Below are 14,041 nucleotides of genomic sequence, written 5' to 3' on the forward strand. Positions count from 1 at the left end.
TGTTTTGACAAATTTAGATACTGAAAAATTTTAGAATGTCTCAATTTCATTTCATTCTGGAGCAGATATCCATTTACCTAATTAAAAATATAATCCTCCTTTTTGTGCAAAATCTAAAAAGAAATTATACAAATGAACTTATTTACAAAACAGAAACAGACACAGACTTAGAGAACAAACTTATAGTTATTGGGGGGAAGGTAGGGGGAAGGATAGTTAGGGAATTTGAGGTCTATATGTACTCACTCCTACAAAAAAAGAAAGAATCCTCAACAAAAGATCTTCCCTACAAGTTGAGATATCTATAACAAAAGTTACATAGTTTCAAAATCAAATGTTGTACACCATGAAGGATTGTCAGTCTCCAGTCTTCCTTGACTGATTGTCAGTCTCCATACCTTCCTTTCTACAAGGTGTATGTATTAGTTTTCTATTGCTGTGTAACAAATTTAACTGTTTAAAGCAACATCCATTTATTATCTTATAGTTTCTGTGAGTTAGGAGAATGGGCTCATCTTGGTTGGATAATCTGCTCAAAGTCTCATTAGTCTACCATCTAGGTGTTGGCCAGTCTCACCAACGGTTTGGCTAGGAAGAGATTCACTTTTCTCAGAATGGTGGCAGACTTCATTTCCTTACAATTGTAGTACTGAGGTTCTTGTTTTCTTGCTAGCTATTTACCAAGAGCTTCTCTCAGCTCCTAGAGGCCACTGGTAGATCCTTGCTATATGGCTCTTTCCATAGTCCCTTTCACAACATGGCAGTTACTTCAAAGCCAGCAAAAGAATCTCTCTAGTGTATGTCTGCATGAAGCACTCCTATCTACCTTGTAATCTAATTATAGGAGTGACATTCCATCAACTTTGGTGTATTCCATTGGTGAGAAACAAGTTCAGGCCCTACTCACTCAAAGGGATAAGATTATACAGAGACGTGAATTCCAGAGGGTGAAGATCATGAGCGCCATCTTAGAATTCCTCCCAAGTTTCCCTGGGAAACACTCTGAGTTTGAGATTTGTGGATAGGTGGATTACTGGGGACTGCTTTGGGGAACAACTGTAAAGGAGTGAGGAGTAATGACCTATATGGAAAAAGAATCTAAAATAGAGTGGATGTGTATATTCGTGTAACTGACTTACTTTACTGTACTACTGAAACTTAACACTGTAAATCAACTATATGCAAATAAAATTTTTAAAATTTTTATATATAAAAAAAGATTGGATAGAGAGGAAAAAGGTGCAATTTGAGGTTGTAATCTCACAGAGTAAGATAGTCCTTCATAAGTGCTCTGAAATGAAGCAAAGGAACTAGGCCTTTGTGACTTTCACTGAGCAACCACTGCATGTGGGCTGCCCCTGAGAAGGGGGCATAACCTTAAGCAAGGCAGGTTCAACACAGGACAATTTCTTTCTTTCTTTCTTTTTTAGCAGCAAAGAGCTCAGGATTTTATTGAATGTGTTACTAAAGAAGTTTAGTCAAAAAGACCAAAGCCCATGTCATCATCAGACTCTTAAAATTTTTCTTTCTTTGCGTCTACTTTCTTGTCCTCAGCTGGGGCAGCAGTGTGGATTGGGCAGGACCTCCTATGGGTGCAGCACCAGCTGCTGGCATCAAGTCCACCAGCCCCCACGTTGCAGATGAGGCTCCCAGTGTTGACATTCGCCAAAGCCTTTGCAAACAAGCATGGCCAGAAATGCTCAACATTTGCATTGGCTGCTTTAATGAGGGCATTGATCTTATCCTCAGTGACCTTGACCCTCACCTCATCGCCACACAGGATGAGGACTGAATAGATGCAGGTGAGCTCCAAGGTGGAGGCCACAGTGCAGGCAAGTGCTAGATGGGGGCTGCTTGAAGCAGTGCTAGTCACCCAGATGAAGTGAGGTTCTCACCACAAAATGGTCTTGGCTTCCTCAGAAGGACCAAGCACCTAAGCAGCAGCAGAGGAAAGGGCAACGCAGGACAATTTCTGAGGAAGTACTCAGTCATGAGTGGTCAGCAACCAATATTTCCAGCAGCTAGGAATAACCTTAAGCAAGGCAGGAATAAGTGTCTCTTTTCTAAACTGGGAGATGAAGAGGTGAGGGATGGGGGTGGTGGTAGTTCTAAGTGACGTGTCACATGGCCACTACACTTGTTTAACCATAAAATCTCCTTAATTGGTACATATATTTCCCAAGTACTTTTAATAAGATTTAATTGAATTTATAACAACAGAAGTATTCTAAGGCTTCAGAACTCTCTTGGTAGGTGGGTCAACAAGGAAAGGGCTACTCAGAAAAAAGTGGTGGTTTTGATATATGATGTCAAGGTTGGGTGAAGGGGATAGAGTTTGGTGGATGAAAGCTCTTTCATACCTTTTATTTTTTAAATCTCAGTTCAGTTCAGTCACTCAGTCGTGTCCAACTCTTTGCAACCCCATGGACTGCAGCATGGCAGGCTTCCCTGTCCATCACCAACTCCCGGAGTTTGCTCAGCCTCATGACCATCGAGTCGGTGATGCCATCCAATCATCTCATCCTCTGTCACCCCTTCCTCCTCCTGCCTTCAATCTTTCCCAGCATCAGGGTCTTTTCCAATAAGTCAGTTCTTCCCATCAGGTAGCCAAAGTATTGGAGCTTCAGCTTTAGCATCAGTCGTTCCAGTGGATTTTCAGGATTGATTTCCTTTAGGATTGACTGATTTGATTTCCTTGCAGTCCAAGGGACTCTCAAGAGTCTTCCTCAACATCACAGTTCAAAAGCATCAATTCTTTGGTGCTCAGGTTTTTTTAGGACTTCCCTGATGGCTCAGAGGTTAAAGCGTCTGCCCGCAATGTGGGAGACCCTGGTTCGATCTCTGGGTTGGGAAGATCCCCTGGAGAAGGAAATGGCAACCCACTCCAGTATTCTTGCCTGGCGAATCCCATGGATGAAGGAGCCTGGTAGGCTACAGTCCACGGGTTCACAAAGAGTCAGACATGACTGAGCGACTTCACTTTCAAGTTCAGCTTTCTTTATGGTCCAACTCTCACATCCATTTTTAAACCTGGGGTGTATTTATTTATTTTTGGCTGTGAGTGGGGTTTCTCTAGTTGGGGCAAGCAGGAGCTACTCTCCTGTGCAGTGCCTGGGCTTATTTTGAGGGCTACTCTTTGTTGTGGAGCATGGGTTCTAGGGCATATGGGCTTCAGTGATTGTGACTGGAAGGCTCAGTAGGTGTGGTGCACTGGCTTAGTTGTCTCTCAACGTGTGGAATCTTCCCAGGCTGGAGATGGAACCCATATCCTCTGCATTGGCAGGCAGTTTCTTTACTACTAGACCACCAGGGAAGTCCTCATACCTTTAAATAGCATGCAAAATATCATGCAGGTCCAGGCTAAGATATTAAATTTCCAAATCCAAAGATACATTTCAGTAAAATAGAATAAGAGCAGAAGCAGGATGAACTTTAATAGGGGGGAAAAAATCTAAAGTCCTGTCTAAGTTTAGAAATTACTTGTATATATGAAGGAAAATGTTGCTATGTGTAAAAAGCAGTTCATGTGAAAAAATATCTAAGTTTAATTTACCACAGTTTTATCTCTATGACATGACTGAGAAAAATGATCATGTAACCTTTAAGCTGAATTAAGTCTATGCTACCGTAAATGACAGTTCTAGTGTATCTTGTGTTAACAAGATCTCATCTGTGCTCAGTACAAAGTATTTTATAGCACACGTATAGAAAAATGCATGAATCACAGCTCAATACAGCTCAATGAATTTTCACAAAGTGGACATGCCCACTGGAGTGACCAAATGTTCCAATTTCCTTAAAAGTGTCTTGGTTTCAGCACTGAAAGATTTGTATTTTGAGAAATCCCTCTGTTCTGAACAAACTAGGTGGTTGGTTACCCTAATTCACTCAGATTAAAAAACAACATTATCAGCACCCTAGAAGCCCTCATATGGATTGTCAGTCACTACCCACCCCTCTTCCCCAAAGGAAATAACTATCCTGACTTCTAACACCATAGATTATTTTGAGGTCCTCTATTTTAGTATGAGCACTCCAAACTAAAGAGCAGAGGTTAAAACCTCATAGCTCATGGGCTGAATCCAGCTGGTAGATGTTCTGTTTGAGTTATGCAATACTGGCCTTTTCTTTCCCTCCACGTACTTTATTTGAGGGACAGTGCTAAGAGTTTTAATACAAGTATAGATTCATGCAACCCCTACCACACTCAGTATACAGTGTGTTCGATTGTCACAAAAATCTTCCTCATGCATCTCCTTTGTAATCACATATTCCACTGGCTTTTAGTCCTTGGCAACCAATGATCTGATCTCTCTAGTTTTGCCTTTTCTTGACTGTCATACATTTGGAATCTTACATACCAGGTAACTGGTGAATGTGCCTTATTTCATTCAGCATAATACCCTTGAGGTTCATGCAAGTTGTTACTTGTATCAGTAGTTCATTCCTTTGTATTGCTGGGCAGTATTTCATTGTATACACATACTTCTGTTTGCTTATCCATCCAAAGACTTCTGAGTTGTTTACAATTCTGAGCAATTATGACTAGAGCAACTATAAACATGTGTGTACAGGTTTTTTTCTGTGTGTGTGTGTGAATGTGAATCTTCATTTCTCTAGTGAAGGAGTCTTTGGGGCCTAGGAAAGAAAACAACAGTTTCAAAGGCCCTTGCTGAATCATCTAACTTCGGAGAAAACAAAACAGAACTTTAGGTCCCGCCCTGATGCTCCAGGCCGGTTGCATCTATCTGGGACTTATCACCCCTGTCCAGAAACCTTCCACCCCCTACACCTGCCCAGAAGACTTATCACCCCCTGCCCAACTACAAAAGCTATCTCAACTAAAGAATACCCAAAACATCCTGCCTGATTAACGTTTCCCTTATCGCTTCCACAAACCTCCTTATAAATATGGAGCCTTCCTTATCCCTCTCCGTGCTCAGCCTGGTCGTTAGGCCGACTGTCGCCCCTCCTTGCCTGAATAAAGGTAACCTACTTCTGTTGAGGTCGTCTTTCCTCTTTCTGCCTCGGCCCAACTATGCCTTACATTCTTGGTGCCGAAACCTGGGAAGGGGCGAGGCATTCGTCTCACTCTCTCTCACTCTCCCTCCCTCTCATTGTTTTCCCTTTTCCTGGAGTCTGGGAGCGTGAACACCAGCCGAGCTCACTTTTCTGCCAGGGCTCAAGTTCCCCTCGGGGATGCCTAGTGCCTTCGTGAGCGGTGCAAGCCTTGGGGTAAGGCTTTATTGATGCTTTGTGTACCCCCAGGCCTTGGCTCTACCCCCTCTCCCTCTCTCTCTCTCTGACGACCTCTGGAATGGGGAACTCTTACCATTCGACTGCTCTACATGCAACACTCCACTCAAGCCAGCCCCTAGATTAAGGTAAGATATGGATGGTGTTCTAGAGGCGCCCTAGAACTCAGTCCTCTCCGGGTCCTGGGGACCTCCAGCCCAGGGCCACTCTGTAGGCAAAGGTGGGGAACGCTCCACCTCGACACAGAGCTCTCTTCTCATAACTCCTATTGCGACTATGGGTGATGATGACTCGAACTCTCAATGGGAGCCTATGTTTGCCTTTCAATTATAGGGTCTGGCCAATCCGTCCCAAAAGATTCCCCTCTGACCTGTTGTTCTCAAAAATTTCAAACCACTCTCACTCACTGAACTCAAAGCTAACCATTTAAAACAACTCTGTACACAGATTTGGCCTCAATACCAAGTAGACAATCAGGACCGCTGGCCTTAAGCCGGCACATTTGACTTTAACATTCTTCAAAATCGCACCGACTTCCTTAGATGGAATGGCAAGTGGTCGGAAGTCCCATATGCCCAAGCCTTTTGGGCCCTTCGGAGCAGGCCCTCCCTATGCAAGGCCTGCTCCACCCACGAGGTCCTTCTATGCACCTTGCCTCCCAAACAAAAGGGCTCTTCTTCCTCAACTAACCGTAGACTGCGACCTTCCACACCCTCAGAGTTTGACTCCTTCCACACTCCCAGAGTTTGACTCCGTGGACAAGCCCTCTCCCTACCCGCCACCCAGCCAACCCTCTCCTTCCCCTTCATCCAACTCACCTACTGGCTCTACCTCTCCTGACTCCCCCTCAACCCTGCTACCCCATCTCCCTGACTCCCCCTCCCCTTTCCTCCCCCCCCCCCCAACCACATGGTCACATACCCAACACATGTTTCCCCTGAGAGAGGTGGCAAGACCAGAGGGCCCCACCCGAGTCCATGTGCCATTTTCATAGTCAGATATGAGCCAGATAGAAGAAAAGTTAGGATCATTTTCTGAAAATCCTACCAGATACAGAAAAGAATTCCTGAGACTCTCCCAGGCCTATAACCTCACATGGAGTGCCGTATATTATATCCTAAATGCCACTCTCACCCCTGACGAAAAAGACCATATCTGGCAAGCAGCAAAAGCCCATGCTGATCATTTACATAACCAAGACCGGGATAGGCCAGTTGCTGAAGAGGCGATGCCTCAGTTAGATCCCCACTGGACTTACCAGCCCGGTGACCCAGGTATCAGGAGACTCAACCATATGATTACCTGCATTCTAGAAGGAATGCAGAAAAATACTCATATCCATGTCTGTTATGATAAAGTCAGAGAAATCACCCAAGGGGCAGACGAAAATCCAGCCTTATTCTTGGCACGCCTCACAGAGGCGGTCCAGAAGTATACCAACCTAGATATCACCACCCCTGCTGGATTACTCTACCTTCACGTTCATCAGCCATTCCGCCCCTGACATCAGACGCAAGCTTCGACAACTAGAAAAGGACCCTGAGACCCCTCAAAGAGACCTTCTAGATATAGCCTTCAAGGTGTTCAATAATAGGGAGGAGGAGGCTGGGAGAGAAAAAGAATATGAGAGAAAAGCTAAATATGCCTGGCCCAAGTCATCCCAGAACAGGGCTTAGGACACCCCCTCCCTGGACCCTGCTTCCAATGCAACCAGTCAGGACACTGGGCAAAGGCATGCCCAAACTCATGGCTCCCACAAAAGCATGCCCAACCTGTGGCCACTGGAAGATGGACTGTCCCAAGGGACACCCTGGCACCCCTGAGGAGGTCCCCACTTCCCAGACTTGGAGAGTGGAATGTCCACAGGGACGCCCTGGCGCCTCTGGGGAAATCCCCACTTCTCCCCAGAACCCCAGCCCAACCCTACAAAAGTTGTTCCAATGATGGGGCCTGGGTTCCAGACCTCTGGCCCGTGTCCCAAACATGAGCTTGGAACTTAGGGTAGACGGAGTAGTGGCTGGAAAAAAGACCTCTTTTATAGTAGACATTGGAGCCACTTCCTCTCTCTTAACGTCCTACTCTGGCCCAACTCAAGACTCAGAACTCACAATCAAGGGGGTCTCTGGAGTTCCCCTAAGGGCAAAAATCAGCCCTCCATTACTCTGTCAATTTGGAAAATTGACCCTTATACACTCATTCCTCATAATGCCTCAGTGCCTGATGGCACTCCTAAGGAGAGATTTGTTATCCAAATTGGGGGTCTTTATTATTATACCCCCCCCACGATACAGTCGCTATATTTTGCATGCAGATGGTACCTGGACGGTTCCTATCCCTCACCCCTGATCTTCCCTTGGATCTACCCACCTTAGACCCCCAAGTCTGGGACACTAATCACTCATCCATAGCCAAACATCATCCCCCAGTCCACATTACCCAAAAAGACCCTTCGACTATAATCACCCAACAACAATACTCTCTCACCCCAGAGGCCCACAAGGGACTTAAGCCTATCATAGACCGTCTTCTTCAAGCCTCTATCCTAATTCCTACCCATTCACCACAAACATCCCTATTCTGGCAGTAAGGAAGGGACAAAACTCTTGGAGACTGGTCCAGGATCTGTGAAGTCAATGAGGCCATCACATCAACATTCCCAGTAGTCCCTAACCCTTACACCCTTCTGTCTACCATATGCCCGACTGCAACCCACTTCACAGTATTAGATCTTAAAGATGCCTTTTTCACCATCCCTCTCCACCCCCTCTCCCAACCCCTTTTCGCCTTCACCTGGCAAGATCCTGAGACTCAAGTTTCCCAACAACTAACATGGACAGTTCTCCCCCAGGGGTTCAGAGACAGTCCTCACTTTTTTGGACAGGCTTTACAAAAGGACCTACAGACACTCGACCTACCCCTGAGTCATCTCCTCCAATATGTAGATGACCTCCTCCTTTGTAGCCCAACCCGAAAACTCTGCCTCCAACATACCGCCAAATTCCTTGGGCCCCTGGGATCCTGGGGTTATCGGGTATCCCAATCTAAGGCCCAAATAGCCCAGACAAACGTCACCTACCTGGGGCTCTCCATTTCGCATCAACAAAGAACTATTCCCCCAGATAGAATCCAAGCCTTAACTGTCCACTTCCAAAAATGAAAAGGGAACTCCTGTCTATCCTTGGCCTCCTAAACTTTTTCCGTATCTGGATCCCTAACTTCTCCTTCATTGCAAAGCTGCCCTATGAGGCAACTAAAGGATGTCTGGATGAGCCCCTCTCTAATCCCTCCTCCCTGGCCAATCCTCTTCGCCAACTCACCCAGAGCCTCCTCCAAGTGCCAACTCTCCACCTGCCAGATCACACCAGACCATTCTTTCTCTTTGCACATTCCAACCAAGGACAGGCCCTGGGACTTCTGTGTCAGCGGGCTGGAGACACCTGGGCTCCCATAGCCTATCTATCAAAACAGCTTGACATGGTGACCAAGGGGTGGCCTCCCTGTATACAGGCCACGGGTGCTATCACAGCCCTCGTACTTGAAGCAAATAAACTCTCTAGACATGCCCCTTTAACAGTCTGTTCACACACCTTCTGAGACTTAGTATCACATCGGGCTTTCCTCTCCCTTCCCCCTTCCAGGGTACAGGTCCTACATGCCTTTCTCTTCGACCCTCAGCTCTCATTCTCCCCCTGCTCTCCCCTTAACCCTGCCAGCTTATTACCCATGTCCTCTACAACAGACTCCCTGCTACATAGCTGCAGCCTAACAGTATATCTTACCCAAAACCCCTTCCAACATTTAACAGATCAGCCCATCCTAGACCCAGACACCCCACACTGGTTCGTTGATGGCAGCTCTCAAAAATCCCCACCCTTTGCCGCAGGATATGCCATCATCCAGGGGACCTTTGTCACAATCATGAAACCCAGACAATTGAAGCTTCACCTCTGCCACCTCACACCACCTCCCAACAGGCAGAACTGATAGCTCTCACCAGAGCTTTAACTCTGGCTAAAAATCTAAGGGTTAACATCCACACAGACTGCAAATATGCCTATAACATACTTCACTCAAACGTCCTAATATGGAGAGAAAGAGGTTTCCTAACCCCAAAGGGATCCCCCATTATTAATTCAGACCTGATCCACAAACTTCTAGAGGCAGCACTCTTACCAAACAAAGCCGCCATCCTCCACTGTAGGGGACATCAAAAGGGAAGACTCATATCAGCCTACAACAATGCTGCAGACCAGAAGGCAAAGGAGATAGCACTGTTCCATCCTTCCCTCCAGTCCCCTGTCATCTTAGCTCTGACTCCACCTGACCCTCCCACCACCAGAGAAATCCTCTCTTTTCTACACTCACTTTTTCATCCCTCATCCAAGACACTCCAACAGTTCCTCCGTAACCACTTCCCCATATCCAATGCTGACCAACAATATTTAGATAACCTTACCTGCTCCTGTCAAACATGTCAACGTACTAAACCCAGTTCCAACCTTAAACCGACATCCTTTCCAACCCATCAAACACGAGGCAGCCTCCTAGCACACGATTGGCAGATAGACTATACTCATATGCCCCTGGTCTGGAGAGTCAGATACCTCCTGGTCCTTGTGGACACATTTTCGAGATGGGTAGAAGCATTTCCCACTGCAAACAAAAGAGCCCGCACCGTGGCCCAAATCCTCCTCACAGAAATTATCCCCAGGTTTGGCCTGCCTTCATCCTTACAGTCTGATAATGGCCCAGAATTTACATCCAGGGTCACCCAACAACTTGTCCAATTCTTACAGATACCCTGGAAAATTCACATTCCATACCGTCCCCAGTCCTCAGGAAAGGTAGAAAGGATGAATAGAAAAATCAAAGAAACCCTTACCAAACTAACCCTCAAAGTACATCTGGATTGGACTAAACTTTTGCTAATTGTTCTCCTCAGAATATGGGCTTTGCCCAGAAAGCCTCTGGGGCTGAGCCCCTTTGAGGTGATATATGGAAGGCCTATGCTCCCTCCCGGACTCCCCCCTGAACGTCCTCCCATACCAAGCTTCTTATACTCCCCTCTGCTGGCAGAACTCTGCAATGCCCTCTGGAAATACGTCAACCACAACTTGCCTGCCCCTGACCCCCAAGCCTCCCTGCCCCCTTTACAAATTGGGGACATGGTCTATCTGTCTGATAATCCCCAGGGTGACCTAACCCCAAAGTGGCAGGGACCATTCAAAATCATCCTCCTTACCCCAACTGCAGCTAAACTTGAGAAGGTCACCTCCTGGGTACACCTCTATCACCTAAAACGGGTCACCTCTGATCCTGCGCTGCTCTCCTCAACTGACACCTATCAGGTCTCCCTCACAGGGCTCACCTCCTTAAAATTCACCTGGTGACAACCTCTGTCAACCATTCAAGAAGACACTGAATGACCTGGACTCTCTTCAATCTACGACTGTTCCTGACCCAACTACTACAAGACCTCTGGACCAGCGCCCCGACAGGAACCTCCTTCAAAGACCTGACTACACTGGTGTCTCAACTGTGGCTCCAGGGAATCTTCTATAACCTGACTCCAGACGAAATTGATTTCTTTACTCTCATTCTCTACATCATTCTACATCCTAAGGAACACTGTTCCTCCTCAGATTCAAACAACCACCAACTTGGGGCCTTTTTCCCCTTGCCCTGATTGGCCTCTCCCTGTCTCTCTAACTATAATAGCACTCTTAATCTTAATCCTTGCTATAGGCCTAGTAACTGTATTCCCTCAGGACTGGCCACCTATCCTTCGTCTTTCCATGGGTATTGCCTACGTTGCTAGCTGTGTTCTACTCCTAGGGCGCTACTTCCTCTGCACTGCCTAGCTAACAGCCCCATGACTCCTCTGTTCTTTATCCTTGCTGCACTCCCCAGCCTTCTGGCTACTCCCTGCCCCTGCTCTGACACTTATTCCTATGTACATTCCTCATGTTATAATACAGCTCCAAAACCATGCACCATGAACCTCGGGGGTGGAAAGTCCAAATCCCTACTCACTGTTAAAGTACAAAAGAGAGGGAGTTTCCTGAGTACCTGCCATAAGCCAAATGGAAGAAACATATGTTTCTATCCATTAACCACTGGGGGTACTCAGAGGGGGGCGGGGTACTAGATCAAAATCGGGAAAAGAAACAAGAAGAAGTCATAAAGAACATAATTTCCTGGTTACAGGCGACCCCTGAGCTTTATAAATGCCTAGACCTTCTTCCCCAATTACGGGCTCTCCTAAAACCTCCCTCTGGCAACCAACGCCTTACCCGCCTTCTCAACTCTACCTTCCAATTCTTCCAGTACACACAACACACATCCCAGTGTTGGATATGCATGTCACTGTCTCCTTTACTGCACGTAGCAATTCCTTTACCTTCAACCTGGCTGTTACAGGGCAACAATACCCCCCTTTCCCAACAAAAAACTACACAACTCATTGGGCCAGTCTCTGACAATGTCCTACTCTCAGCCTCTTCAAACCTAACCTGTATTAACTACTCTAGTCCCAACTACACTGGTCTTACAAACTCTGCTCCATCCTTCTGTTCCACTTGGGTTTTCTGGAACAGGACAAATAATTGCACCAATCCGGGAATCTTTATTCTCTGCGGGACCTATGCATATTCATGTCTCCTGTTGGACCCCCCTGGACCTTGCATCTTGGTCTTCCTGACCTCAGGCCTAACATTCCTCAAAGAAGAAGAGGTAGAACAAATATTCTACCCCTAAGGGGAAATTTCCCATAGGAAAAGATAAGCTGTCATAGCCCCCCTCCTGATTGGGACTGGCATAACAGCAGCCCTAGGCACTGGGATTGGAGACATCTTGACCTCTGCCCATTTCTACTACAAGCTGTCCCAAGAACTTAATGAAGACATGGAGCAGGTAGTGGAGTCCTTCGTTTCAATTCAAAGACAAATTAACTCATTAGCTTCTGTGGCCCTTCAAAATAAGTGAGCCCTGGACCTTCTCACTGCAGAAAAGGGAGGGATCTACCTTTTCCTAGGAGAAGACTGTTGCTATTTTGTTAATGAAATGGGCATAGTCCAGGGCAGAGTCAAAGAACTTAGAGACAGAATTGAATGCCGCTGAAAAGAGTTAGAAAACCTTTACAGTCCTCAAAACCTGTTCCAACAGGTCCTCCCTTGGTTGCTCCCTTTCCTGGGACCACTGGTACTTATCATTCTATTCCTCTTATTTGGACCCTCTCTCTTCAATTTCAAAGGTTTCTCCAAGAATGGATTCGGGCCATCTCTCGAGATCAGGTCAAGACCATTCTTCTCGAGAGCCTCACCCCAATCTCAGGAAAAGGAGACCCTGGGCCCTGGGATGATCCTCCATTCCAGACCCAAAATTGTTGCCCTTATCTAGCAGGAAGTAGCCAGAGAGATATGACGCCCTTCTCCCCATTTTTTTTTATGATTTCAGGGTCTGGAATAAAGGAGTCTTTGGGGCCTAGGAAAGAAAACAACAGTTTCAAAGGCCCTTGCTGAATCATCTAACTTCGGAGAAAACAAAACAGAACTTTAGGTCCCGCCCTGATGCTCCAGGCCGGTTCTATCTATCTGGGACTTATCACCCCTGTCCAGAAACCTTCCACCCCCTACACCTGCCCAGAAGACTTATCACCCCCTGCCCAACTACAAATGCCATCTCAACTAAAGAATACCCAAAACATCCTGCCTGATTAACGTTTCCCTTATCGCTTCCACAAACCTCCTTATAAATATGGAGCCTCCCTAATCCCTCTCCGTGCTCAGCCTGGTCGTTAGGCCGACTGTCGTCGCCCCTCCTTGCCTGAATAAAGGTAACATACTTCTGTTGAGGTTGTCAGGGCGGTGGCTACAGACAAGGAAGGGAAAAGCCCTCGAAAATGAAACAAAAGAAGGTCCGAGGACAACCGGAGTGAGGACCTCAGGTAAAACAAACAACACTCCTGGCTGGCCCAATTTACATAGGACAGGCCCAGGGAGAAATAAACATATAAATAGAGGAGCCAGAGCCAGCTCTCTCTCTCTCCTGCATGCTGGGGCACTCTTCTCCTCGTGTCTTTAGATCGACGTACCCTCTCGCCTCAAAGATGGATTTTCCTGCTATCTTCTAAATAAAATAGAGCTGTAACACTGAGCTGTAATACTGATTTGTCTAAGAGCTATAACACGGTCCATTTGAGACCTGAGAGCTATAACACGGTCTATCCAAGACCTGAGAGCTGTGGCTCGCCAAGGGGGCTTTAACGTCCGTCACTCCAAATCTTTGTTGTGACGAGACAAAAAACCGAGGAACATACACTCGCGTGACAAGGTTGTCTTTCCTCTTTCTGCTTCGGCCCGAACTATACCTTACATCTAGGGTGAATACCTGGGAGTGGGATTGCTGGGTCATATGCTAAGTATAGGTTTAATTTGATAAGAAACTGCCACACTGTTTCCTAGAGTGGCTGTACCATTTTATTATTATTATTATTATTTTACAATATTGTATTGGTTTTGCCATACATCAACATGAATCTGCCACAGGTATACACGTGTTCCCCATCCTGAACCCCCCTCCCACCTCCCTCCTCGTACCATCCCTCTGGGTCATCCCAGTGCACCAGCCCCAAGCATCCTGTATCCTGCATCAAACCTGGACTGGCGATTCATTTCTTATATGATATTATACACGTTTCAATGCCATTCTCCCAAATCATCCCACCCTCTCCCTCTCCCACAGAGTTCAAAAGACTGTTCTATACATCTATGTCTCTTTTGCATTT

The 14,041-nt window shown here is 46.4% G+C and overlaps 1 pseudogene; it reads right to left on the reverse strand.

Annotated features, from left to right (window-relative positions):
- Positions 1-1,474: 1,474 nt before the first annotated feature.
- On the reverse strand, positions 1,475-4,416 carry LOC101105984 (large ribosomal subunit protein P1-like; annotated as a pseudogene).
- Positions 4,417-14,041: the final 9,625 nt, after the last annotated feature.

This window comes from Ovis aries, chromosome X, assembly GCF_016772045.2.
Source record: "Ovis aries strain OAR_USU_Benz2616 breed Rambouillet chromosome X, ARS-UI_Ramb_v3.0, whole genome shotgun sequence".
Lineage (NCBI taxonomy): Eukaryota > Metazoa > Chordata > Mammalia > Artiodactyla > Bovidae > Ovis > Ovis aries.